At 42.3% G+C, this 27380-nt stretch overlaps 1 protein-coding gene and 1 pseudogene across 2 annotated transcripts in view; both read right to left on the bottom strand.

Annotated features, from left to right (window-relative positions):
• MTNR1B (melatonin receptor 1B) overlaps nt 1–27380 on the bottom strand; it is a 539308-nt gene that overhangs the window by 439387 nt on the left and 72541 nt on the right. The gene's annotated exons all lie outside the window — the stretch shown is intronic.
• Nucleotides 15284–16325, bottom strand: LOC144772542 (cold-inducible RNA-binding protein B pseudogene; annotated as a pseudogene). The gene has a single exon (XR_013599799.1). The product of XR_013599799.1 is annotated as a cold-inducible RNA-binding protein B pseudogene (transcript).

Genomic DNA, 27380 nt, shown 5'->3' with positions numbered 1-27380 from the left:
GCTACTTATCACCTCTTCAAAGCAGCCTGGCTAATTCACTTAACTCTGACCAGTCTTGCCAGATCACTGGAAGGCTGGCAGCAAAGTTTTATAACATAAATTCAACAATAGCATATAGTTGAATTTATCAATACCATTCTTCAAAGTCCTTGAATGATATTTCCCGTGTTTCCTGGCAGGCTGTATTCATTAATAACTTCTTACCATGTTACCTATGTGGCTGAGGATCTGCAATGGGGAAAATGAACTGGGCAATTTCTCCAAAACCAGGGTGTATAAAACATTTTTTATAAGAACTCTGAATATATGTACAGGACCCCCACCCCTGGAATCCCTAGGTTCTGATTATGTAAAAATATTGCAGATCCTCATTCCACAGTGCCCCTAGCACAGAAGTCGAATTTGAGAAGCACTTTACTGCAATGAGGGAAGTGAATTGTGCAATTTCCCTATCCCTGGGTCATATAAAACCTATTTTATAAGAGTTCTACTCATAAGTACCTGATGCCCCACCATTGGCACATCTAGGGCAGACCCTAGAGGTACCGAAAATTCCAAATATTGTGTGTTAATAATTTCTAAGTGCCCTAAGCACCAAAGTCGAGTTTGGACACAATATACATTTTAAAAGTATTCCTGCAACACAGACCTTCCTTTAAACTGACCTCAGGCTCAGCAGTGCAAACATGCACAAGAGGAAAGGGCTGCTGGCCTCTAAACTGCCATGCCCTATTATATTCCAGTGACCTAAAGGTAATTTTGATCCCCCTGCCCTATTATGTTCTAGCACCTTATTGGGGAGGTCATGCCAATCATAGAGGTACCCTAACCCATAGTGTACCCTAGTGTAAGTAGGTGTTTTCACTGTATTCTAAGTGTGTGTTCAGCATACCACTGTCCCTGGGCCTGGTTAGGCAGAGTCCAGGGACAATCGGAGTCAATTGCCACCAGAACCAGTCAGCAAACTAATGGGGGTGCCAGGGCACAGTGATTACTTTTCAACACTTCAATTATACCTTGATCACACAAATTCATTAGTTCATTCCTGAGCTCTTTCCTCATGGCCACCGGTACCCATCTGACTTTACATACCACGGGTGTGGCCCCAGACTTCAATATGATCTGATGGGAGAAACCCTTTCATTTCCCAATATTTCTTGAAAAACTTCAGTAAAGGCACTCACCTAAGGACTTGCATCCACAGCACTATTCACAACACAATCCTTTTACAATAACACCTTCTCAGTGCTATTGGGATCCCAAAGGATTTCCAATTTCTCTGTTCCATTCATTTCAAACAACACAATCCATCGTTGACCACATACACAGTGGCCTGTGCTTGGCTTCCTCTAAAGTCCAGAACAGATCAAAATCCACTACCAGCTCTATAGATTTTCCTCCATATACAACAGGTCGTACATATGACTTCCTTAGATTCACATCTTTAAATGTTTTACATTCCTCCATATCACTAGGGGTGAAAAAGGACCCCAAATCTGTCATAATGTTCATGGGAACATCTGACACAATAAGACAATATGGTATTTTTACCTTATCAACCCCAATTTGGAAAACATCACCCCCATGCCACCCTCATTCTCCATGCACTCCACATCTGCCTCTAGCAGGCAGAACACAATGCTTTCATCAGACTCAGAATTGTTTTAATTGGAAACTGATTCAATCATGTTAGCATGCTTATAAACCGATTTGTCATTAAAAGATTTACACACAGAGGCGAAATTTCCCTTTTTCCTACACTTTGCACACTTTTTATCCACAACCGTACACAATGAGGAGTTACCCAAATTATTTCTGTTCCCATATATTAAACACTACATGACCTCCGTTTTTCCCATCACATTTTCTATATTTATGTTTTATTCCATCCACCCTTTGCACAACATGCACATGTGAACTTGCAGACATTTGCTCCATGTACCAAATGGTAGCTTCAATGCTGCTTGCAATTTCAATTACTCTGTACAAAGACAACTTTTCAGTGATCAACAGTTTCTCTTGAATCTTTTTGTTGTCGGTTTTCTCCACAACCTGATCTCTAATAATTTCCTCCTCGAACACTTGATATACACAGGAGGACATCAGTCCTCTAAAAGCTCCCCCACACGACTCAATGGACTCCTCTGACAATTGTTGTCTGGTATAAAATGTATGTCTCTCCATTATCACATTTTTCTTTTTCCTCAAAACACATGTCCAAAGCTTTAATGCCAGTGGCGTATTCATCTATAACATCTCCTTCCCCTATCACATTGATGGTTGGTAGATGTTTTAAAACCTTCCTGCCCTCAGGACCCATGGGGGCTTTCATATAGCAAATGTTTTCTTCTGATTCAAAACCTCCCCTTTTAAGGCCACTGTTCCCATTGAATTTGAGGAAGACCTGGGAATGTCAAAGAGGCAGGAGGGGAACAATACTTTGCAGCATTGTGCTAATGTGATCAATAACGTTTAGGGTTCATACCTAGTTACTAAAAAATATTTTAAAATGTCAAGATGTATACATAGTTCCAGAGAATCAGGAGTGTGAATCACCTTTCTTTGTTCAAATCCGCATGTAACATGTGCAAATCACCATGCAGGCAACACACAAAATACAAGATTCAAAAGGGAATGTTGTCACAGGTTGTGCAAGTAACCAATGTAGTAAGCTCCGCAAGGATGCAACAATACATACAAAGTGCACAATGATCACCAACAAAATGCAATATTCCTTTTTTTAATTTTTTTAATATTTTTATTAAGAACTATGTAAAGAGGGGGTCCACACAGTCCAGTTTAGCAATAAGTAATTCAATTTATTCAGCACATATGAAGAGACCTCCAGCTCCTTCTCCAGCTTCTTCTTACTGGCATATCTTCAAGACAAAACATTCTAAGCATCCTAGCAACTAACAGAGAGTTCTATTGAGCACAGATCTATTGAGCTTAGATCCTAACACACCTCCCCCATTACAATTAATAAAGTAAATACAACATGAACAAAAATAATGCAGTTATTTTGGAGAAAAAAACAGAATGTATTAAGGAGCAGAACACTTCGCAACATTACCACAGCTCCAAGCAGAACCATCTGTTAAAATGAGAACATTTCTTTTGACACATTTGATTTGCTTAGGTTGAGAGAATTTGCTGTCACCTTTAACCACAAATCCTCCCTTCCTTGTCACTACCCAATCACCCACTTTAAAATCATTCTCACGTACTCTCATTCTCAAGTTATACGACAGAACATTATCACCTTGCCGTCTGTCAACACTATGCTTTACTTCTTCACGGTCAACCCACACACACTCCTTGCTTCTCAACCAACCTGGAACTTCTTTCACCCCAGGCTCTCGACCTTTAAGAGAAACGAACGGTGAAACACCAGTAACCGAGTGCGGAGTGACTCTGTAAGACCACATCATCTTTTTTAGTTCGTCAGACCAAGTTAAACCATTGGTAAGAGATAATTGGATATTCTCCATTAACAATCTATTTACTCTTTCTACTAGACCGTTAGCTTGTGGCCTGAATAATGCCACTCTTTCATGACAAACTCCCATCCCATTCAGGAATTCCTTCATCTCCCTAGAAATCAATTGCACACCGTTATCTGACACTAAAGTTTTCGGAATCCCTTCACTCAAGAATGCTCTTTCCAAAAACCCTATAACTCTCCTAGTATCTATAAACTCAGTCGACTCTACTACAAACCATTTAGAATGATAATCTACTAGTACCATCAAAAATTTGTTGCGCACACCCAGTCTGTGAATTGGACCCAAAAAATCGATAGCCAATTTCTCCCACGGATGTTCTGGAAACTCAACGCATTGGAGGGGAGGTTGTCTGACTATTTTGGTCTTGTCACTACTTGCACACGCGTAACAATTCTTTACGATTTCGTCAATTTCCCCATCCATTCCTGGCCACCAGTAGGATTCTCGAATTCTTCTTTTTGTCATGTTGCGACCCAAATGGCCTTCGTGTGCTAAGTTCATAATTTTAGTTCTAAGACTGCATGGTGGAACCAATCTATTTCTACGCCATAACTTTCCATCTGTAACACTCAATTCTCCCTCCACATGAAAAAAACCTTTTAACCGAATATCACTACTAGACACCTTAGACCAACCGTCAGATACATTATCCATAACTATTTTTAGTTGATGATCACCACTCATAGCACCTTCCCACTCAACTTTATCAAATGCTAAAATTTCATTGCAACTGGCATTAATTTCGTCACTTACAAACTCCTCTGACACCACTTCAATAGGCATCCTAGACAAATAATCTGCTACAACATTTTTCTCACCTTTGACGTATTCCATATCAAAATTGCATTCAAGAACTGACAGAATCCACTTCGATATCCTAGGGGTAACATTCCCTTCTAGACCCCTACCACCTTTGAATAAATGCACCAGAGGCTTATGGTCTGTCCTTACTCTGAAAGGCAAACCCCACAGAAAATATCTAAAATGCTTGATACCCCAAGTACAAGCAAGAGCCTCCCTCTCAATTACTGAATAAGAAGTTTCCGCTCCCTGAAGTATCCTGGATGCAAAACCAATAATCCTTTCAATACCACCAGAAATTTGGGTCAACACTGCTCCAAGCCCCACACTACTTGCATCTGTAGTTACTAAAGTTTTTGCTCGAACATCAAAATGACCTAAGGTCGGCGCATGTAATATGCCATCTTTCACACTTTTAAATGCCTCCTCACAGTCTTCACTCCACTTAAATACAACACCATTCTTCATTAGCAACCTTAAAGGTTCTACAACATCAGCAAAACTTTTTATACATTTTGAACAATATTCGGCTAAGCCTAAAAACGACCTAAGCTGATCTTTGCAAGTAGGTATAGGAGCATTGTTGATCGCAGAAACTATGCTTTTCTTGGGTTTTATTCCCAGACCAGATATCTCATGACCTAAATAGGTCACACAGTCACGTTTAAGTTGACACTTTTCCTTTTTTATAGTCAATCCATTCTTTTGCATTCGTACTAATACCTCTGTCAAAATTCTATCATGGTGTTCACAATCTCTCCCAACCACCAACACATCATCTTGAAAACACAAGACATTTTCTACACCATTCAAAACCTTCTGCATTACCCTTTGAAACACTGCCGAAGCAGATGCCAGGCCAAAAGGCATTCTGCAATACCTAAAGGCTCCTTGCGGAGTCACAAAAGAGGTAAGGTGACGTGACTCTTCAGCTAAATCTATTTGGTGATACGCAGCTGACATGTCGATCACACTAAAAATTACACCACCTCCCATTGCACTCAGCATTTCCGAAATATTGGGTAAGGGTTGCCTGTCTACCCAGATATTCCTATTCAAGTCGCGTAAGTCCACACATAGACACATTTTTGCTCCTCCGTCCTTCGGTGCGACCACAATGGGCGCAAGCCACTCAGAGGCTTCAATAGGCTCAATTATTTTCAATTCCAACAGCTTATCCAGTTCATCTTTAAGGGGAGCTCTCATTAGTTGTGGAACATTTCTAACCTTGTGAACTACAGGCACTGCGTTTTTCTTGAGAATTATTCGGTGCGAGAACCCTCTTAACTTACCCAGTCTATCAGTGAAAACATCTGGGAATTTTTTCATGACATCAACTTCAAAACCATCAATGTTGAGAACAGTAAAGGAGGATACTGGTTCAGGTGCATTGGGATTTAACATTATACCCAGATCTTTTTGGTGGCGCCACCCAAGCAAATTAGAACCTTGTTTGGTCAAGTAGACTCTTCCGAACACTTTCTTGGAGGAAAACGTTATCACCATCCATTTTAATCCCAAAATGTCTATGGTCTTGCCACCATATCCCACAGCTTTGATGTCTGGAGCCCCCCAAGAAGAAAGATCACTATTCTCGGCCCAAACATTAACGTACATTTCTTTAGAGAGCAATGTGTAAAGACTTCCAGAATCAATTAGCATGTTAACATTCTTGGATCCAGGACGTTTAGGATCTCTGCAGTTAAAACTGATTAAACTATGTGGTTTCTCCAACTTATCTGTACTCTCAGTGGGAACGTCAATTAAGCACACAGGATCTTGAGAAGACTTACCACTCATCTCATCTATTCCATCAATACATAACATTAACTTCTGAACATCCTCACAACAATCGTCAACCTCATTAACAAATTGAGATTTCACATTACAAACTTTAGCTAAATGTCCCCTTTTTCCACAGTTTCTACAAATGGTATTTCTCGCCATACAACGTTTACTTGAGGCAATATGTCCTGGAGCCCCACACCTATAACATTTCACTTGGCAAAAGCTTCCCTGCTGTGAAGAAGTCACAGGATTTGGATGGAAATTGTTAGAGGATCTCTTATTATCTCTGGAATCAAATTTTCCTTGAGGTTTAACAAGCTTAGTTTCATTAACACTAGTTTGAACAAGAGGAGGCTTTTCGTTAACTTCAGATTGTTTCGCAGGACCCTCTGTGGACGTCACTGAATTAGTGCACTTGTCCATTTCTTTAATCCACAAGTCAGTGTTTTCAAGTCCTTTAGCAATCTGAATCGCCTCTTCTAACGTACAATCTTTTATAAGTAATTTTTCTCTAACTCTTTTGTTATTGGTGCATCTCACTATTTGGTCGCGGATTAAAGAATGATCTAGATCCTTGAATTGGCAATTGATAGACAAACCTCTTAAAGCTGCTACATAACTTGCAATATCTTCCTCATTTTTTTGTGCACGACAAAAAAATTTATGTCTTTCCAACACAGTATTAATTTTTGTCATAAACCTTTTTTCAAGCATTTGCATACTCATTTCGTAGACGTTATTAGGCTGCCCATTTCCAATCCCTAAAGAAATCTCGGGTAAATCTTCATATAGTCTTCTACCTTCTACCCCTAAATTGTGAAGCAGAATTGCTTGTTTGCGAATAGGTCCAAACTTGTCTGAACCTGTCGCAAGAATATAAGTTAAAAACTATTTCTTCCATTCTTTCCATGGTATTGTAGGTTCCCCAGGGGTTGGAAGAAAAGCAGGAGGGGTAGCAAAAGTTTGTTCAGCCATAGCCAGTTCAATGTGACAGTAGAAAACCAAAAGAAGTAAAGTATATTGAGATTCCAACAACAATAACCCCAAAGTTAATTAAGAACAACCAATTAAGTCACCTTTTTAAATTCACCACTTCAAAAGCTGTTGCACATGCTCCATAATATAATTCTGACGATCGCTGAAGAGATCGCCAAGTTTGCAGGCAATTGAAGCGCAACACTTCACTTTGTAAGATTGACTTTTACCGGCAGGTTGTTCTCGGGTAGGTTGCTAGGCAACGTAGACAACAAAGATGGCCGCAGGGTTATGTAGCGTGAAAGCGTGCAAGCGCGATGACATCACAGGGTCATCGCGTCTATTGATGACGATCTGTAGACAGAAGATGCCGGATGTCGGATTCCGAAGAGAAGACTCCAATGCAGAGCGTGACGGTAAGCGCGCTGCAGTTAAGGATTTTCAAAGAATGCGCATCAATGGGCACATTGAACAGTTAGGTTTTCGAAGGAAATTGATGGAGATAGGATTATTAGAAAACACTCACGCGTGGGTGGCAGCTTGAGGGGGGTAACAAGGAATTCCCAATAATTGTAGAAGTGGAAGGTTCAAATCCAATTGGAAGGAGTAAATGTATACTACCAGCTCCAGGTAGTATCGTCCAGGGATGAAGGTCCAAGGCACTCTGTTCCCTGCCAGAGCTTCTCCACCTCGTCGCCAATGTAAAGAGGGGGTCCACACAGTCCAGTTTAGCAATAAGTAATTCAATGTATTCAGCACATATGAAGAGACCTCCAGCCCCTTCTCCAGCTTCTTCTTACTGGCATATCTTCAAGACAAAATATTCTAAGCATCCTAGCAACTAACAGAGAGTTCTATTGAGCACAGATCTATTGAGCTTAGATCCTAACAAACTTTTTTGGGAGCGTGTACACAGCACAACACAGAGAATTAACATCGGACGTTTTACAATTTAGTCAGTAGCATTGCACAACAAAAATAAACTAAAAGAACCGCACAAACATAAAAAAAGAGAGGGAAAAAAATTAAAAATAAAAATAAAAACAAAAAAGGGACCTAGGAGTGAAGGGGAAAGATAGATGAAAAATGAATATCTGCATTTCACTTTACGGATCCTAAATCACATCCGCCTAAATAATAACAGCCAATGTACAGTGAAGATTTTTTAACTTTCCCGCAGACCATTTTTCCAGTGCTGGATCGGCTCCCAAATCTTTTTCCCCAGCCTCCTCGCTCTCCTACCCTTTCTCTCATATATACACTTCTCTAAGTTGTAAACTGCCAACATAATGGCCAGCCATTGTTGCAATGTCGGAGGGATTTTATCCAGCCATACCCTGGCTATAGTCAATCTAAGAGCCGCCATGGCAATAAACACAAATTCTTCATACTCATTGTCAGTATCCCCGCTAACTCCCAACACTATCAAATGGGGGTTTAGGATAGTCTTGATCCCCAAGGCTCCTGCTAAGAAACCTTCAATCCCTTTAAGCAGCGGCTGAAGATGAGGGCAGGTGGCAAAGATATGAATACTATCTGCCGCCAACTCATTGCATCGGGGGCAGTTAATCCCAGCTGTCCCTCCCCACTGAGCAATTCGCGCCGGGGTAAAGTAGAGTGCATAGAGCGTTTTGTAATGTTGAGATTGGAGAGGGGCGGAGCATAGCACTGAGCATCCTAGTTTCAAAGAGGCTTGAAAATAGCTTACATCTGTTTCCAGTTTCATAGCCCATTTGACAGCTTGCTTCCCAAGATCATCCGATTTAGTAGCTACCAGGGCAGCATACAAACTGCGAATAGAACAGTGCCCCCTCTCTCTATTGCTTCTAATATATCATTTTTGCCAAACCCAGCCGCCCCCCCTATTTTGTTTCTGAGAAACTTCCCCTATTGATATGAAACTTTGTCTCTAAAGATGAAAATTGCATAATCCCCCCATCCGGCCCCAATAAGTCTCCTATCTTGACTATCCCCTTCCTAGTCCATTCAGCCATAGTTGTATCCGCGAAGATCAAAGGCGGTAAGGAACGGTTCCTATACAATCTAACGTAGCTGTTAAACCTCCCCAAACTGATTTTCTTTGCAAACGCCATCCAGACGTTATAGGCTGCCTTAATAGTTTTGAATCGCCTCCTCTTAAAATAAGAGGAATCAGTGCAACTCAGGAAGGCATTCTCTGTACTGGATCCCAGAGTAAATTCATAAATCCTGGTAGATAATGCCGTTATTTTAGGATCGGCGCCGCCGCCTCCACAAAATGCAATATTCCATTGACTAAAATAGATATACTGTGTGTGAATCACTAAGTAGAGGATCCACAATGCACACCACACAAAATGCCTGGTTTCACTCCGTAAAATAGTCATATGGTGTGTGAATCACTGAGTTAATGATCCGCATTTTATGCCAAATACTTTAAAGGGGAATGCTGCAACCAGAGTTGATTTCTGTGCCAATTTCACATGACGAGCCAACATGCGAGATAATGAGCACAACACCTCCTCACTCACACTGGATCAGAAACAGCAAGTGCGCGCCCATGCATGAGACAGGGATCCAGCACGCACCTCCACTACTAGAATCAAAACCTAACACAATGCTATTCACGTATGGAGAACTACAATAGTCTCAATCATCAACAATCGGGCGTCTGCCCACACCAAGAAAAAGAAACTTGTCTTCCACAAGGGAAGGCATGTGCACTGATACTCTTCCCAACCTTTATCACCATTGTCTAAATGGGGCTACTAAAACCTCTTTAACAGGTGGCTGAAATTGGAGACATGGCTCTGACCGAGTTCACCCGGTTCCTGAAAGTCTGCACTCATCAATCTTCTCACTAGTCTTTTCAACATTGTATGTGTTTCCTTTGACTCAAAGTTCTTGATACCAATTATGTTAATCTCCAAATGTAGACTAATGATACCCCGCTGCAACCTAGGTTGAAGAAGAAATTTGAACCCCAACTCTGAGATATCTTTGTGCTGATGCCCTTGCAAAACCGGTACCCTCAATCCTGTTTTGCAGTTGGTGTACTTCAATGTGATCACCCTGTCTCCCCTTGGCCTCGAAATCTCGTGGTTCTCCTTGACTCTGATCTGTCTTTCATACTCTGTATAATAGCTAATACGAAAAAGGCATCCCTATGCCTTAGACTTCTGACCTGCACACTCTTCCAACACAGCACTCCTGAAATGTTCACCTTGGAACTAGCTATGATTATGAACCTTCCTAGAATCATGCAAAGTCCCATACATGGGGCTACCAGCCACGTCTCTGAGTAAACTTCAAATAGTTCAGGACAGACTCTACTTCAAGAGGACATCCACCACAAAATGTCACTACATGGACTCCACATGCAGAAAACGTTCCAATTTCAACTTATTTGTATTATTCACAAAGCCCGGAACTCTTTAGTCTTAGCAGCATCAATAAGACATGCTAACTTTATCAGCAGTTTCCTAAGACATGCTTCCCACAAACCAAGTACTAAAGGTATATTGCTTCATCAAAAAAGCTGAGTTCCCCAAGCATCACCATGGTGAGTAGCACAGGCTGGGGTGGATGATGGCTATCTGGAAATCCATGATTGTTTACAATTGGGTGTAAACGTAACTGTGTATTTTTGTCATGCTATTTTGAAATTGTCCTGAATTTACATAGAATTACTCTTTCAAATTGATATTTATTTGCTAGTATCTCGTGTAACTTTTTCCATGCAAAATTCCGTGGGCGACTGCTTCAAGCAGAAAATGTCTCTTGGCGTAACTTTTTCTGCTTGAACCAGATCCCCACTGGGAAAATATAAGTGAAATTGTATAAAGTGAAATTTTGATACAATTCCACCTCACACAAATTTGGGAATTTTGCTGGTGTACCTTAAATTTCTCCAAAGCTTTGTTGAAGTCTCTTCAGTTCAGCCTCTGGCCGCAAACTAAGGACAACAGTTGGTTAATAGCTTTAGTCCAGCCACTGATTTCTATTCATACTTATCTATTTAAAACGTGTATGTGATCAGCACAAGGACTACATAAAAACCTGAAATAAAATATTATACATAACACTAATCATAGTTTGAGTGCTCAGAAAAGAATAATCGCAAATCAGATATGTGTGCAATATTAAAGGATGCATTTTGCTTGGCTCAGCTAATCAATATCTCCAAGGAGAATAGTTACCAAAAGCCGAGACAAGTCATACCACAGACTCAACCCTCACCTCCTTTGTATAGCACCATACTGTAAAGATTTAATAAGTGCTAAATTTGTAAAATATGGAGTGCAGGTGCTCAAATGTTTGTGTGAAGCCACACCCACTTTTATTCGGCTCCACCCACTTAATCCACTGGCTCCACCCACTTCCTCTATTAGCTCCTCCCACATCCTCAACTAGGCACTGCTAAAAGCCAGGTGTAATACCGATCTGAATTTCAGCAAGGGAGCCTTCCTCATAGTAAGGTTTTGATAGGAGGTTCCCCTGCCCTGTGCAAAATTTGAAAATATTAAATCAAAAGTGCATTTAAAGCGTAATTTTGGAATAAATTAGCTAAAATCACTAATGATTCGAAAAGGGACAATTCCAGTTCTCCATTTGCCTATTTGGGGAAAGGACAATACTGGGGTATGCCATTTTTAACAGAGTCTATGAGTTCAAGGATACAACTTTTCCATAGCTTATGTGACAAAATAAACCAAAATGTTCTGAGAACACTCTAAACAAACAAACATAATAAATCATGCAGTACACTTGAATGAGTCGCTTTTTCACTTTCAGTGGTCGAAGGGGTTTGAGGGTTCATAAATAGTAGAGCATTCCGTTAAAGCGATTACTTTTAGAGAAACAATTTAAAAAAAAGATAATTACCAATTGGGCTAGGGAACCAGTGGCTTCACTTGTTGTGACTTTTTGTCCTCCTGTTGAAAATTGTTTTTCTAAATCATTTTGTTACAATCATACTTCAAATGGTGCTCTTATCCCTCATCAGTCTAAACTCTACTCTCTTTAGGCAGTTCCACGAAGGACTCCTGTGCAACAGTTAAGGCAGTTAATTACTATCGTAAATGAGGTCTTCAAAATATGAAAACGGTTTCTAGCTGTGTGATATTAGACAATAGTTTAGAATAAGGTTTAATTGCAACTGTGTTATATAACAGATGCAAAGAGAAGAAGCAGTCTTCTTTCCACAACAGAATTTAAGAAAACAACTGTTACCAAAATAACAACTCTATTTAAGTTTAAAGAAATGTAAAGATTTTAGTAAGCATTTTGTAAACTTTTTTTTTATTCTCACCTGAGAGAGCACCTTTAACAGGGGGATGTGACCAAAACAGATAGCTTGCCAATTACCAGACTGGGTTTAGGACACCAAAAAGCTGCACTTGTAAGCACATTATTTGACATACGTACAGTCACCAACACACCCCCGAGCACCTAAGTCCTATCACCACCATTGCTTCTCTTGCAAGCTTTCATACTCTATATGTACTTAGTTGCAGCTTCAGTTTGCGAGAACAAAAATATTTCCCTTATAGGTCACTCAGTGCTGACCCATTTCCTTTCTTGCACTAGGGCCCATCACGACACAATACCTACATTACTATTGTTTAAGCATGCTAGTTTGTATGTCTTGCCTGGCTATGCTTTGCACAGGTCTCATGTAACATTTTGCTCTTCTATGATTCTTTGTTAAATGCAACTTTATGAATTCCTTAAGCACATGATTCTAGTTTGCATGATTTAGGCCACACCCCTAATTGTGTATTTTCTGATCCAGTCGAACTCTGGGTAAAGGCGCACAGAGAGGATGTGGCCTAAGGGCTAGAGCCCTCGACCTCGAAGCTGAGGAACCAGGTTCTAGTCTCGGCATGGACGCTCAACATTGTGATTCTGGGCACATCATTTAATAAACCCCGTGCCAAACAAAAAATATATATGTGTCTGTTTGTAATGCAACTGGTGCTCATGTAAAGCGCTCTGATACCTTCAGGTCAAGCCTGTACTATATAAAACTCCAAACAATAAAACAAGAATCCCCAATGCTTTACTGTGTGCACTTTCCACCAGCCGGAAGCGATGGGTTTAGGGAACTGCATGCAGGAATGGGCCTAGTAAGCCCGAGACCTACATGTTTTGCCTGATCCCGAGCCCGGTAGCTTGTGAATACTGGAGCGGAGATACCTGCCGGAATCATTAACGTTGGCCTTTGTATCTCCCCCTCCAGTTACTGTGGTGTACAGAGCACACTCGGCCTTCCATTTCTAAGCAGTCTTTGTCTATCACAAAATGTTATTGGTACAAATGAAAATAAGCTTTACTCGACCTACAAACAGTTACTTGGTGCTACACTGACCAGTTCAGCACAAACACAAAGCTGCCGCAAATCTTGCCCTTTGGAGTTTTTGGAAAGAAACACATTGGTTCTAAGTGATTTGTTGTAATTGTTATTTTATGATCAGTTTTGGGGGTCAAGGGTTGACTGCCCTCACAAAAACAATACAGGACCTGCATTCAGCACATGTGTGAACAAAATATGGTGCAATTAAGATTTTTCTGTGCTTTTAACATTTATTTTCTCGTTCTAACCACATTTTTGTTCTGAACTGACATTTTTGGTTTTGCTTTGGTTTAGTTATAACTTTACATGTCCCGCTCTGGAAATGTCATTTCTTTCGCACCTCACTTTAGTTTTCACGCACAAGCATTTAGATGTGGCACTTGTTAGACGAAAAAACACTGAGACAGACCGACATCCAAGGCTCAAAAAGGAGGGTTTAAATGTAATCTGAAATTGCTCAACCTCGCTAGAAGGATTCTTAAACACATCTAAAAATACATCAAAGAGATGTCCCTCAGCGCCTGAGGTGGAGTAGTGTGGCTCACTGGTTAGAGGCAGCAGGCCTGAGAGCAGAAGTCAGCCCAGGACCAGGGTTCAATTCCCGACGTGGCAGGGTCATGGGCCTTGGTCAGCGGACTCGATAATTCTCGCTTCGGTGCTTACTCTAATCAGGGGTTCCACTTGGCAACTCTGGGCATTAGCTTGCCTAATCTCCACAACGGCCCCACCAATTCCGGGGATGCCTGGCTCCACCTTGGGGACTCCCAGCAAGGGACCATCCCACAGGGAAAGCCAGGACGGGTTCCCCAGAGTTATACAGCGCCGGGACGCCCCGTTGCTGCGGCAGCTGTGCGCTTTACAAGTATACTACATTTACATTTACAAGACATCATTAAAGCTGGCTGGTGCCAATATTCCCACATCTATAAACACTTGTAACGACCCGACAAGCAACAATTTGGCGCTCAGGTGTGAACTTCCACATGCAACTTCTTCTGCATTAACTTACAATACTCGTTTCATATACGTGCAAATAACGTTTGTGCACTGGCCAGGTCGGCGCAAGAAAATCCTAATTTAAAGTTAAACAAAGACAGACGCTAGTGCCTGCAGTGTCACACCAAGAGGCTTGTTTGGCCGCCGCGGCCAGAGATATGCCACACGCTGGGGGCAGACAGTAACGACTCTGCATTTATGGCTACTGCTATTTTTTTACTAATATACATAATACTGCTAGTAAGTATTTAGTACTTACTTACAGACTAACCGTTATGTGGTGGGCTGGGCCGGGGCACACTGCCTTAGACCTAGTAGAAACTGGGCCTGGTGCTGCCTGCCACCCTCAACGTCGTGGGGCGGCCTGCCTTAATGCAGGCTGATGAGGACTTGCGGGGTGCGCGCATGTGCTGGGGCATGGAAATCACCTGAATAAAATCTGCACACGCTGCCGCTCAGCCCTTACCCCCCAATACCCAAATCCAGCCCAATCAGTATCCCACTCGTCTCCCGCCCACCAGCTAAAGGTCGCAGCGCCAATGCTATCTGAATGGCTCAGGGGGGGTCACGGGAGACATCAAAAACAACACTCTGTGCCGAGTCGGTGAGGAGGAGGAGATGGTATTTAATCAATTAAGGCAAGCCGACAATATCATGCGAATAATGTGACGTGCAAGCAGCAGACGCGTGGTAAGAGATAAGTAAGTGCCGGTGCTAAGCACCGGAAAGCACCGGCACAAATTAACCTATAACTTAGTAGACCAACTATCCAGTGTCTTGGTGCATAACAAATAATCATCATTAATATAGAAATGTAATCATCCTGTAAAGAGAGAAAAAAGTTTTTGCTTTTCTATCTCTCGTTCGGTCCTCAATCCTTATATTTTTTTTATTTTTTTTTATTTATTTTTTGTAATCCAGACCGTCTTTTAATAGGGCTTCATGAAGCCAAAAACAATTGGGTACACAATATTCCTAACCACTTCGAACACTGAATATGCATTTCTTTCAGTAAAAAAAGGACATTAAGAACCTTTCACGGAAAGCTTCAAAAATCAGAGGCGTTACTTTACAGTAAAACAAGGTCTTTCGGCTGCTCCAAGGCGGTACCCCACGTCCGTGGGTGTACCCCGCTACTCTAAGGAATGTTAACACGTGGTGAAGTCAATAATGCACTTTCAGAAGATTCCACAGCTTGTTTAGTTTCCGCTCTCAAGTAAACATTGCGTTTCTGAAGAATGGACCAGCTCGTGAAGGGCACGGACAAAAACAACTCAAGATTCTATGCTGGGCATCGGACTGGTCGACAAGCGCAGGATGGAGGTGCAGCAAACCAATCAGCGAAGCTCCAAAAAGTCTTTATAAATACAGCCATTGAAAGAGGTCGAGGCGATGTGATGCCTGAAATTTAGTTATCATAATAGGATCCGCCGGACCGGTCGTATCCGCCGCTGCTCCTGCCGCCACCGCCGCCTCCATAGTAGTCTCGGGAGCCGCCTCCATATCCGCCGCTCCTGCCATAGCTGTCTCCGCCTCCACGAGATCCTCCTCGGTATCCTCCACCGGATCCTCCGCGGTATCCTCCACCACCCACGCGGCCTCCGCCGGAGGACTTGCCGGCCAGGTCCACGCGGATCTGCCTTCCGTCCAGGCTCTCTCCGTTCATGCCCTGCAGCGCTTCCTTAGCGTCGTCGGCGTTCCTGTAGGTGACGAAGCCGAAGCCTCGGGATCTGCCGGTCTCTCGGTCCTTCACCACGACGCAGTCGGCGATCTGCCCGTACTTGCTGAAAACATCCTCCATGGACTGCTCGGTGGTGTCGAAGCTCAGGCCCCCGACGAACAGCTTCCCTTCATCAGATTGAGACATGGTTGATTCGGGTTCAGAACACGGAAGCCGAGTCAAGCTGAGGACTGTCAGGAAGTGAAGGTCCTCAATCCTTATAAATGCTGTGGTGTGTTTTTGTAGACTTATGTATACAAGATAGGAGAACACAGAACATTGTTTAATGGTTAAGGCAATATGGCATTATTGGTATACAGAGAGCCATAGATGGATCCGTAGAGTAAGGACTATGAGCTTCAAGCATCCCTATAAAAATCAAGGTATTTACCGAGTACAGAGAGGATAGTATCTTGGTAACATAGGAGCAGATAGGAATGGCCATCACCACTGCTTAATTTGAGGCAGTGGTAGCAGGTGGGTTCCACTCATTTTGGCAATAGGCACCTATTTTTTCTCAACACATTTTGATCCAGAGCAATATAGAAAGAAAAAAAAGGTTGTAAAATGGAGAAAGGCAACAACAGAAAACCAGTGACAAAGAGAAACAATATTAATGAAAAAGAACCTGTGATAATGAGACAAATTGACAGGAATGGTCTGGTGGTGGATTAAAGAGGCACCAAGTGGAATCGAGACTACACAACCTGGCTATTCCGCACGTCAACATCTGATAGTGCCGGCTACAGGCTTCCGAGAAAAAAAATTAGGCTCTGCACTTATTCTTTTACAAATTAAGTACTGGTTGGACCAGCTTGTAGTAAAATGCCACCTCTTTCTTGATCACATCCATTTTTTGGACTGATGCTCCTGTTTTTTTGAATGTATACAATAGGATTTTAAGTAATAATGGCCCTGCTAGACTCAACCGAGCAGTTTGAAAAAACCCTGGAAAAATCCTTCCAAAATTTCATGAACCACGGTAATAAGGAATGCATAACATTGGTGGTGAATTAAAAAAAGAAAATTATAATGACACTTTAAAAATAAAAGAACAATATAATTAATTTCTTAAGCATATCATACAATATTATTTCATTTGCTCTTCATTTTTTTATCTTTACGTGCATAAACTTACTTCCAAAATCCAATTTTGCTTTTATAAATGTTATTGTAGTACAGGCTAGCAAATGCTAAAATCTCAGTACACCCATTTGCAATGCATATCAAGTGCAATAATTGATTTCCTTGATGTTGTACAGCCAGCACATGTTTCGCGGCTTATAGTGAACTGCCACTTCTACAGAGCTGTTAGGAATTAATATTTGCACAATAGAAAACTCGCATTAATTGATAAGATAAAATTAAAAAAATGCACAACCTCAAAAGTAGACAGCAATGTTCTCAAATTCATATACAGTAAAGCTGTTTGCCAGAAGACACAAGGGGAAACCCAGTTTATTTCTTAAGGACACAACGTGACACTAAGTAAATAGAGGAGAAGTGTTAAACCACTCCATCTTCCCACAGCTTGAGGAAAACTTGTTGTAAGCACTGAAATTATGAGGGTCCCCAAGGGTACACACACAAACTTGTTCTTTAAATATAAGCAAAAATACCCTGGCTCCAGAAGAACTTGTGAAAGTTTGAAAGGAGAGCAAATCTCACTGGGCTACAGAGAGAGAATTACATTATTGTGTATGCCTCTTACCGATACCATTAGCTTAAATGTCAGATATTATTCACTGCAATGATGTAGCAACAGTGGGAAACAAAAGATGCTGCCCACTGTTGCAATTCCAGGCTGCTCTGACAGGGCTGTCTAAGAGCCTCTCAGTGGAGCACTGGCTGTCTGCTTTAAATAGAGAGCAAAGAGCACAGATATGGGTGGAGAGCACAAGGGAAGGCATAGAGGGGGAGGGGTGCACGTTGGCAGGTGGCATTTAAAAAAAATTGAGACAGAAGAGAGATGCCATGTTAATACAGCTTTTTCAATACTCTTCTGCCCTTGTTTAGTGTTTAAAAGTGGAGGCAAATATACCACAAATGATTAGGCGGGTTAATAGTGATTAAGGATATAAGGAGATGTTTTTATATCAAAGTTTGGAGTAACATAATAGACAACTTGAGCTTCACTCTCGTCTAGTAACCCCTTGGTCAAAAATATAGCTCTTATTCATCGTTATCCATCTAAAATTGTATTTGTTATGCCTAGCCTGTATTACCTTTCACTATTATGAATTGTTTTTTATGTTGTTATTCACTATAAGTATATTACAGGATTGGTAAGCAAAACATGTTCACAGGTTATGTGTCCTAGAACACCTCTTGCTGACAATTTGCTTCAACAGTGGCAGGCATCGCAACTGCTGCTTTACTAAATAGAGCCACAGAGGGATGTTTGTGCTTCACTAAAGTCCTGTATTTATGAGGAGGGCAGTACTGTTCTCAGACATTTGCACATTTTGTGTGGTGACCCCCATTTTCTGCTGCATGTAAAAATTGGCTAACACCTAATTGGCAGTTTAACTTTCTTATAAGGCCATAGTATATGGTGTCTAAAATACATCCATGGCATGAGAAGATAAATGCCACCTATGGACCAAACCGCTACTGTGCCCTCCAGTTGTGAAACCAGGTAAACCTAAATCCAGGCCTGTAACTGCAGCCCTGCAGCTTCAGTTTAAATTTGAAGGCCGACCTGTCAAAATAAACCCTTATTGACAGGAGAAAACAAAAAATTTAGTTTATATGGCCTGCCCGTGACTAGCAACTAAAATACATTTTCTGTGTCGCAAATAGGACTGGCTCATAGCGAAACACAGGGAAAGAATATTAACTATTAATACTTCTATCTCCAGATTGGGATCAGCTAGAAATAAGGTTAACCCACTATATTTTGTAATATTTATTAAAATCTCAGCTCAATGGTGGTGTTGGACTTTTAATAAATATTAAGAAAACATAACTTTTAGAAAATTACCTTTCCCTGCTCGAATCTCCTGGAGACTGATTTGCATTGCTTTACAGAGTGCCTTTTCGAGACTGTAGCCTGATATGTTGTGAAAAATACTTTCAGAACAGAGTCAATGGCTTGGGTGAGGGGAGGTGTTTTGTCTCCTCTAACAGGAAGACCTGTTGGGCTGTGCCCAGGAAACTTTCCTTTCACAAGCAGATGGCAGATGACACCTGGACAAGCGCCTTCCTTTGTCATCCCAGTCAGGCATACACCAAACCTGATCGGAGGAAGAATGCCCCCAGATCTCGTTTGGAGTAACCACAGAGGAGGGGCTGCTCATTACCCTGACCACACAGGCTATGGGTGGGCAGACATGCTCTTCACAAGGGGTGAAGGGTTTCCTATTTTGGATTTTTAGGAGTGAATGGCACTGGTAGGACTCTGGGGCGGCTCCTCCATTAGGGCGGAGGACCGTCACCCCACTGCTTTCTCGCAGTGCGAGAAGCAGAAACATAAAATTTTATTTTAAATACCATTTAAGTTTCTGCTTCTCGCACTGCGAGAAAGCAGAAGGCAGGGTACGCCTGGTTGGGGTGGTCGGGAGGGTGTGCCTGGTTGGGGGCGGGCGGGTGGGCTGGTCTGGGAGGAGTGGCTTGCCCACTGTTGTGGGCCCTGGCTGTTTGGTCGGCCCTCTAGGGCTGACCAAACTAATCATGAGCACTCTACATTTTCTCTATGTAGGCTGCAACCCGCCCACCCCCACCCTCCCACCCACGAGTCATGCGATCCGCGACTGGTAGGACTGTTTGTGAAAGGTCACATATCAGCAGATGCAAAAGTGAGTTGGGTACCACTGGGAACTTTTATCCTATTGGTTAGGGAGAAGTCAGGAGTCACCCCCACCTATAAGCTAGAGCCAGGAATATATGTGGCACCCAGGAGGCACATTCTTCAGAATGCTGCTGGACCTGTGGAAGAAGAGAAGAGGAAAAGACCTGCTGTTTTGACCTGTGAGAAGCCCTGAAGGACTGGACCTGTTCCCTCCTGTACCCAGAACAGAGAAGTGCACTCCAAGAGTCAGATGGCTGGCCTTCTGTTTGGCTATAGGCATTTAAAAAGCTACCAGAGCCCTTTTCCTGCAACTCCAAGCTGACAAGTACAACTTGACCAGGCCTGGACCCTGCTGGTGGGCTCTGCTGGAGCGAGTCTTGACCCCCAAGAGCTGTTCCTGAGGTCCTAGGACTTCTTGACTGTGTCTAATTGGACTTTACCTAACATCTCTAAAAAACTGCCACTGAGAAAGGTTTTGGACTTGAAGACGTCTGGGGCCCGGGACAAATCTAGCCGATCAGCCCATAGCTCTACCTCACTTTTTTGCAGCAGCAAATGGATCTCAGCTGGATCTCAGTGAGAAGGTATCCGATCTCATGGTACCTTCATCAGACACAGCCCACAGCCTTGCCTGCTGGAGAATTCTGAGCTCCAAAAAAAGAGACATTGGGGCATATTTACAAGAGCATTGCGCCATCGGAGTGTCACTTTATCTGTCTTACCGGTGGCGCAATGTCCTGCTCCATATTTACAAGGTGGCGTTAAGCCATTATGTCTGACTTTATGCCGCCTAGTAAATAGGGGCCTCCTGGTCATAGTTTTCTGTGGCAAAGTGTGTGCAATAGGTATTGCTGTGAGCGCACCTACACCATACCCGTTGCTTTTTGACACTGCCACAGATTTACAAGGATCTGTAAAAATGAACACCATTGAAAAGGAAGCATTAGAGTGGCGCAGCAAGGAGAAATACTTTTATTTCTCCTCATTTTTAGGTCTCGCCCATGCAGCGCGCATGCGCTGCATAGGAAAAAGACCTTTTCCGATCGCTTTGGCTTTTCAGCCAAGAACGTGCACGCGTTCCATTGCCATCAATGGCAACGCATGCACGTATGGCGATCCACTTGCAGGAACGCGCGGCTGGCATCATATGGTAGCAATTATCACGGCGCCAACCGCGCGCTCCCGCAAATGAAGCACGCAGCCCCCCCTCCTCCCTCTGTTTCATTGGTTGCGTGCCTCTAAGAGTTGCACGTGCCCATAGCTCGGTGTTTAGCTGCTGCTGTGGGCGGGCTCTAGCGACGAAAGTGAAGTGATGGTGACGCCTTATACGGAGTGACTAACTGAGCTTGAAGAAGCTAGCGGCGCGGGGCTAATGTAGCTTGTTTGCCTACTAAGCCTGGACGAAGGACTGTGGCCAACTACAGGATACGCGTGACTTGTGTCAACAAGATTTCTGGTGGTAAGTAAATCCACTAAGACAGGTTCAGAGAGCTGCTTAGACTGCATCGCTGATGCCATACCCACTATGCAAGAGCCACATGGCCCTTACTTGTACGCCAGCACGTCATCTCCTCCTTTACTAGCCTCTGCTACTTCCGGTAGTGTGACCCCTCTCCCCAGTGCTGCGACTCCCACCAATGTACAACCTTCTGTGTAGGAAGGCCTGCATTAGCCGATTACGCCGGGTTGTCACTGCCATCATCCATCTGTGCATCCGTAGGCCTCCGTCCCAGTCCTTCGCCAGTGGCAGCACTCATCTGGTGAGTCCACCCTCACCTGTTGAAGGGGCTTTTCCTCTAGGTTCCACGTCCGCCGTAGAGCACGGGACAAGAGGCTCGACGTTTTACTCTATTTAGACGCCTAGTGGTGACTGTCAACAAGACAATAATAGAATGTACTCAGATTTTCACCCCATCTTTGGATAACTACGCTTTTTGTTTTGAGAAAATGAAAAAACTGCAAAAAATCTAATATTTTAATATTGTATTTCCATAATATGTTTCGTACAGCTGACGATTTATAAGTGCATGTCTCTTGTGGCATTTGGGGTGAGCTTGCCTCACGCTTCAGTATTCTCGGCAGCTGTTGGTTTCTATCCCTCTGATAGTCAGATGCCTGGCTTTCTGTGGGCAGATGCTGGCCGTAGGACAGATTATTATACATTAAATCTGTTTCTCCTCATCGCTGCCGACGAACATCTCCTCTTACAGCTGTGAGAAATAGCAACTAAATCAGGGTATTACACACTCCAAGTGTCTGAAAGAAGGCGAATTCTGTACACTCTTGATGCTGACTTCCCCTGGACACGGCCCTGTCTGGCAGGTGTTTCACAGTTTCTCTTTCAACATCTTTGTTTTCTCCATGTTACATGTTACAAGACAAGAATAGCTGCCCTCTGAAAACAAAAGCCTGTTTATCACACTTTATACCACCCTTTTGCGGCTTTCAAAGGATACAAATATCAGGCTGTATTATTTGCCCAATGTAATCACTAAAGGGTCACGCGTGATAACCAGATCACCGTCGACATCAGCAGCGAGCGTTTCACTAAAAGAGCAATCATAACACTTTACCAGCAAAACACGAGGCGCATTCTTAGGCGGCTCTGTCTTATTATGAATGCACATTTATTTGCTTTTCTTATTCATGAAGCTCGTATATGATGTGTCTTTGAGGTGATCATGAAGCACAAACAAGCATAAACTAAACAACAATAGCTGCCCTCTGAAAACAAAAGCCTGTTTGTTTACCACACTTTATTGTACCCTTTTGCTGCTTTCAAAGGATACAAATATCAGGCTGTATTATTTGCCCAATTTAATCACTAAGAGGGTCACGCGTGATAACCAGATCACTGTCGACATCAGCAGCGAGCGTTTCACTAAAAGAGCAATCATGACACTTTACCAGCAAAACACAAGGCGCATTCTTATGCGGCTCTGTCTTATTATGAATGCACATTTATTTGTATTTCTTATTCATGAAGCTCGTATATGACGTGTCTTGGAGGTGATAATGAAGCACAAACAAGCATGAACTATGGACCGGAAATAAACATGTTTTCACCTAAATAAGTGAGAACTGTGTTACTGTCAGGAAAATCTTTGAGAATTTATTCCAGCACCTGTTCCCAGCTGCATATATATTTACATTGAGAGGAACTTTTAATTGGCTTCGTCCAAATATTAATCTGGAGGTCAGGCAGCCAGCGGGTACGCTGGAGATGAAACGTGATGTCCTAAATCGTATGCAGATAAGCCTTGGGTGTGAAAGTGAGGGGAGAAAGACAATAGCTTTGTGCAAAACTTAACACCTCATCAGGTAAAAATATTTGAAAGTTCCATATGTCATCTGCATATCTTCTTCCATGGGGGTATCTTTGTATGTTAAAAGCACCAGAGAGCTGCTGTTGTGTGCAAGGCAGCTACCATCTTCAAGCTAAGGGAAACATTAAAACAAACTTAATCAGCAGATGCAAATGTGAAGAGATGCATTTCTGACTCTTTGGGGCTGATTAGGAATTGCACGGTACTTGTTTAGGGCGTGGGGGTAAATCTGCAGGTTAAATTACCGTGCAGTAACATCGCACCAGTACCATGACAATATGTATTGGAATGGGGAATTGGTCTGTGGAGCTAGACTTCCTGGTTGTAAAGCCACACAGAATTCCCAGTTTTAAGGGTTTTAAGGCATACATTCACACTTGCTCTAAGAAAAATTAGTGCATGGTAAAATCAGATCAGTTGCTGGAACGCCCACCAATCATTATCAGGTGGATTAGAATTCCATACGGTAAACCTGTTCCACCTTCCACCATGGGGAATTACCATGTGGAACTGGATTTACGGTCACAAAACGATGCAGAATTCTAAATTCCATGGGATTTCATGCATACATTTACCACCTGATCAATGTATATGGGAGCGTCTGTGTGGGGTGTGGATGGAGGTAGAGGCTGTGGGGATTAGGAAGGAAAAGGGCATAGGAGGTGGGGCAGGGGGTAGAACTGAATGCGTCCCCACCAGAAATAAAAAAACTAATCGGATGACAAGGCTTGACTTCTGTAGCCAAAGTGCCCTACGATTTTACTAAGTAGAATTACTGCCTGTAAAATGGGGTCCGGTGTTCCAGCAACTAGGAATACCAGGTGCTTTAATGCTGATCCACTCATGATCCTACAGTAATTCCTCTCTGCCTGACTCATAACCATGGCTCTTTTATGAAAGAGACAAACAACCAGAGTAGGTAACAAGGGTTGAGAGTCGAAGGTGTGGCGTAACAGCCAGAGAGTACCAACTTTGGAGCTGGCGGTCTGCATAGACTCAACAGCCTGTGATTTTGAGCAAATCACGTAACTACCCCGTGCCTAGGAACAGTGCCTAGGGCCGTCTTTCTTCTCGTTCCTCTGCCTCTCTCCTCTCTTTTCAGTCCCCATTTTTCTTGACCTTTCTGTTTCCCTGCTACTTTCTCTCATTTCCAGATTTTGTCCCTTTTCTCTGTCTTTTGCTCCCCTCTTCTCTCTAATACCATCACACTACGCACATAAGAAATATCATTGCAATTGGTTTTTTTGGGGGGTGTAAACTTGCATCTACCACCAATATACACACCAGCAAAACACACTACACACATACATCCCACCAACACACATCATATCACAACTCACCACTATATTCCACACCATGCCACTATCCTTACGTCACTAAACTAATCACAAATTGCACACAAACTTTACAGTATTAAACACAACAGCTACATTGCTCTATAACATACCTTAAAAACATTAAATCTCAGGCTAAACACTTATAAGGCCCCAAAGGCGAGACCTATTGGCTATGACAATGCTTGTTTGCTCTTTCTAAGTTTGATGCATTCTGCAGCACACATCGAAGGAGCAAAACACCATTAATGATTGTTTTTTTGCAGGAAGGCGTTCCTTCCTGCACAAACACAATCATCCCTGCAATGCAGTCACCCTTGCACCATGGTGCAAGGATGCCTACGCTGGCACAGGACACCTTGTTTAGCACTGGGGCAGGGGAAAACACAGGGGTGCACTGTATTCTTGTCAATATGGCACATCCCTACATTTTTTAAATGACACAGCAGGGCGCTGCTAAATTGTTTTCAGTGCCTTGCCATTTAGTTGTAAATATGCCCGATAGGGATATATGTATGAATGTTTTCACTGATCGTAAATGCTGCGATTCGTAAATCGCGGGGTTTGAGTCCAGTAAATGTTTCTTTTAATGAACTAAACACATTTAGAAATTCAGTAGCAGGTTGCATATTACATACTTCCGACTAATGGCCAATATAATCATTGCATCTGAAAGAAGACATGTGTCAGGTACAAGTGATAGTATTTAAAGCATCGTCTCTGTAAGATGCCATATTGTTTCTATGCTCTCTTTGAAAATAAGAACCATTTACAGTTATTTTTAAGTCTGACTACAAACAACATTGGTTTTTGGAAGACCTCGTGTCATTAATGCTTCTTTTATTCTACTGTTTGAAGAATTGATGTCCTGATACCTTGCAGAGAAGATGCTTTACTCTAACTCATATCTGTCTGCCCAAGACACCTACCTGTTCTTGGCACCTGGCAATGTAAAATATGATTTAGCCCCAAAAGGTGTCTTGTTGGATGCTATTTTCTTCACGTTTACTCGTTATGAAAACACAAACTGTGCTGTTCTTCTGGCTAAAGTTGATTCCGCCCTTTTTATTTCTAGTCCCGGCTCTGTACTTTTACGGGCACATGCATCATTGTCAATTGCATTCGCAAACGGTGCGAATCGCAATTTTCGGCCGTTTGCGAATGCAATTGACAAAATTGGGATGCATCATGTTTTTCGCAATTTTAGGATTCACAATCATGTTGCGATTTCTAAAATTGCGATTGCATTTAAGAAATCGCATTTTCAGATTTCTTAAATGCAATGCATGAACATTTTTAATTTGCAAATTCGCAAATAAGGAGAGGTAAATTACCATGAAGTTGACCTTCATGGTAAGTTGCGAAAACTTTCAAAAATGCTCAAAACTGCATTTTTGAAAGTTTCATTTTAGGAATCAATGGGAAGGCATTCCTTAATTGCGATTCGCAAATTGTGAATCGCAATTAAGGAAACTTAAGGAATCGCAAAAAAATTGCGATTTCTTGATGCATAGCCATTTGCGTTTTCTTAATTGCGATTCCTTAATTTTCGCAATTAAGAAATCGCAAACGGCAACAATGATGCATGTGGCTGTTAGTCTCCAAAATAGTTTTCTAACAACTCTGTCTTTACATTTGAAAAATAGAAGTTGGCCTATTAGACACAATTTACCTGGCAGCGGCTTCCAGGACTAGCACTCTAATTGGCTGATTAACAGCATTTATAATGTGCTCACTTTGAAAGGTTTCTTTGCGCTGATTTATAAAAATGTCGTGTTTATTCCCTCTAACACAGCATTTGAAGCTTTGTGCAAACCAGTCTAGGTATGCACAAGACAGAGGTGTATGGACAAGGCATTAAGGTATTTCAGAGGTTGGAAGGGAACTCTGTGAGTCATTTGAATGAAGTATAAAGTGACAGCATAAGTAGGTTTTGGTCTGAACTTTAGAGTGCCTCTGGGGAAGAAAAGCATGAATGTGTTGCTTGAAGTGACCAGGTACTAAGCTAAGATGGGTATTGTCTCTGAGCTTCTAGGACATATTCAAACAATTAGTATTTTGTTGAGCAATGATGGAGTTCACTACAGTGCTTAATTTGTGATGGTGGTTGCTGGTGGAGAATATTAGCACACATTTTTGGGACAGGGAGGTATTCTTTATCATGAGGCTTCAAGCCAGAACATGGGAGAAAAAGGTAGAAAAGGGAAACAGAGGAAGACATGAAAGGAAAACAGTGAAGAAGGGAGAAATAAGGTATGAAAAAGAACCTGTAAGAGTGAAATGATGAGACAGTAAGTTATGGTAGTGGAAGAGGAGGCATATGTGGAATGAAGGTGAGGCATCTTTAGTATTCACCTCGACAGTGGGAAGCACCAACACTGAGCAGCATGCTGGGGCCCTAAGAAAACTTTGGGCACGTGCATTTTTTTTCTTTACAAATTAAGCACATGATTTACTATATGAATTCAGTTAACAAGCAAGCTCTTATGAATGTACATACTTTTTCAGTTATGGATATTTTTTAAGGATAACTCCACTTCAGAACTGCGTGATTTCCATTGCTACAAGAACTCATCCTACGCAGCAGAAGGCCCGGGACTACCAAGCAAAACTTGTTCAAAGGAATGAGAAGTGTGAATAAATGAAGCAAATATAGCTTTCCAGTCCAGGATCACACTCCTGCCCTGATTACTACGCCGGTCAAAGACACCGTTGTGGAATGGAAACTGACCTACCAGAGGTCAGCGGTTCCAACCGCATAATTTGGATGCAACCGCATACAGTGCGGTCTGAAACATCCATTTTTCTAT

This window comes from Lissotriton helveticus, chromosome 8 (genome assembly GCF_964261635.1).
Source record: "Lissotriton helveticus chromosome 8, aLisHel1.1, whole genome shotgun sequence".
Classification (NCBI taxonomy): Eukaryota; Metazoa; Chordata; class Amphibia; order Caudata; family Salamandridae; genus Lissotriton; species Lissotriton helveticus.
Note: the sequence above shows the minus strand (reverse complement) of the source record. Positions and strands in the feature narration are given on the sequence as shown.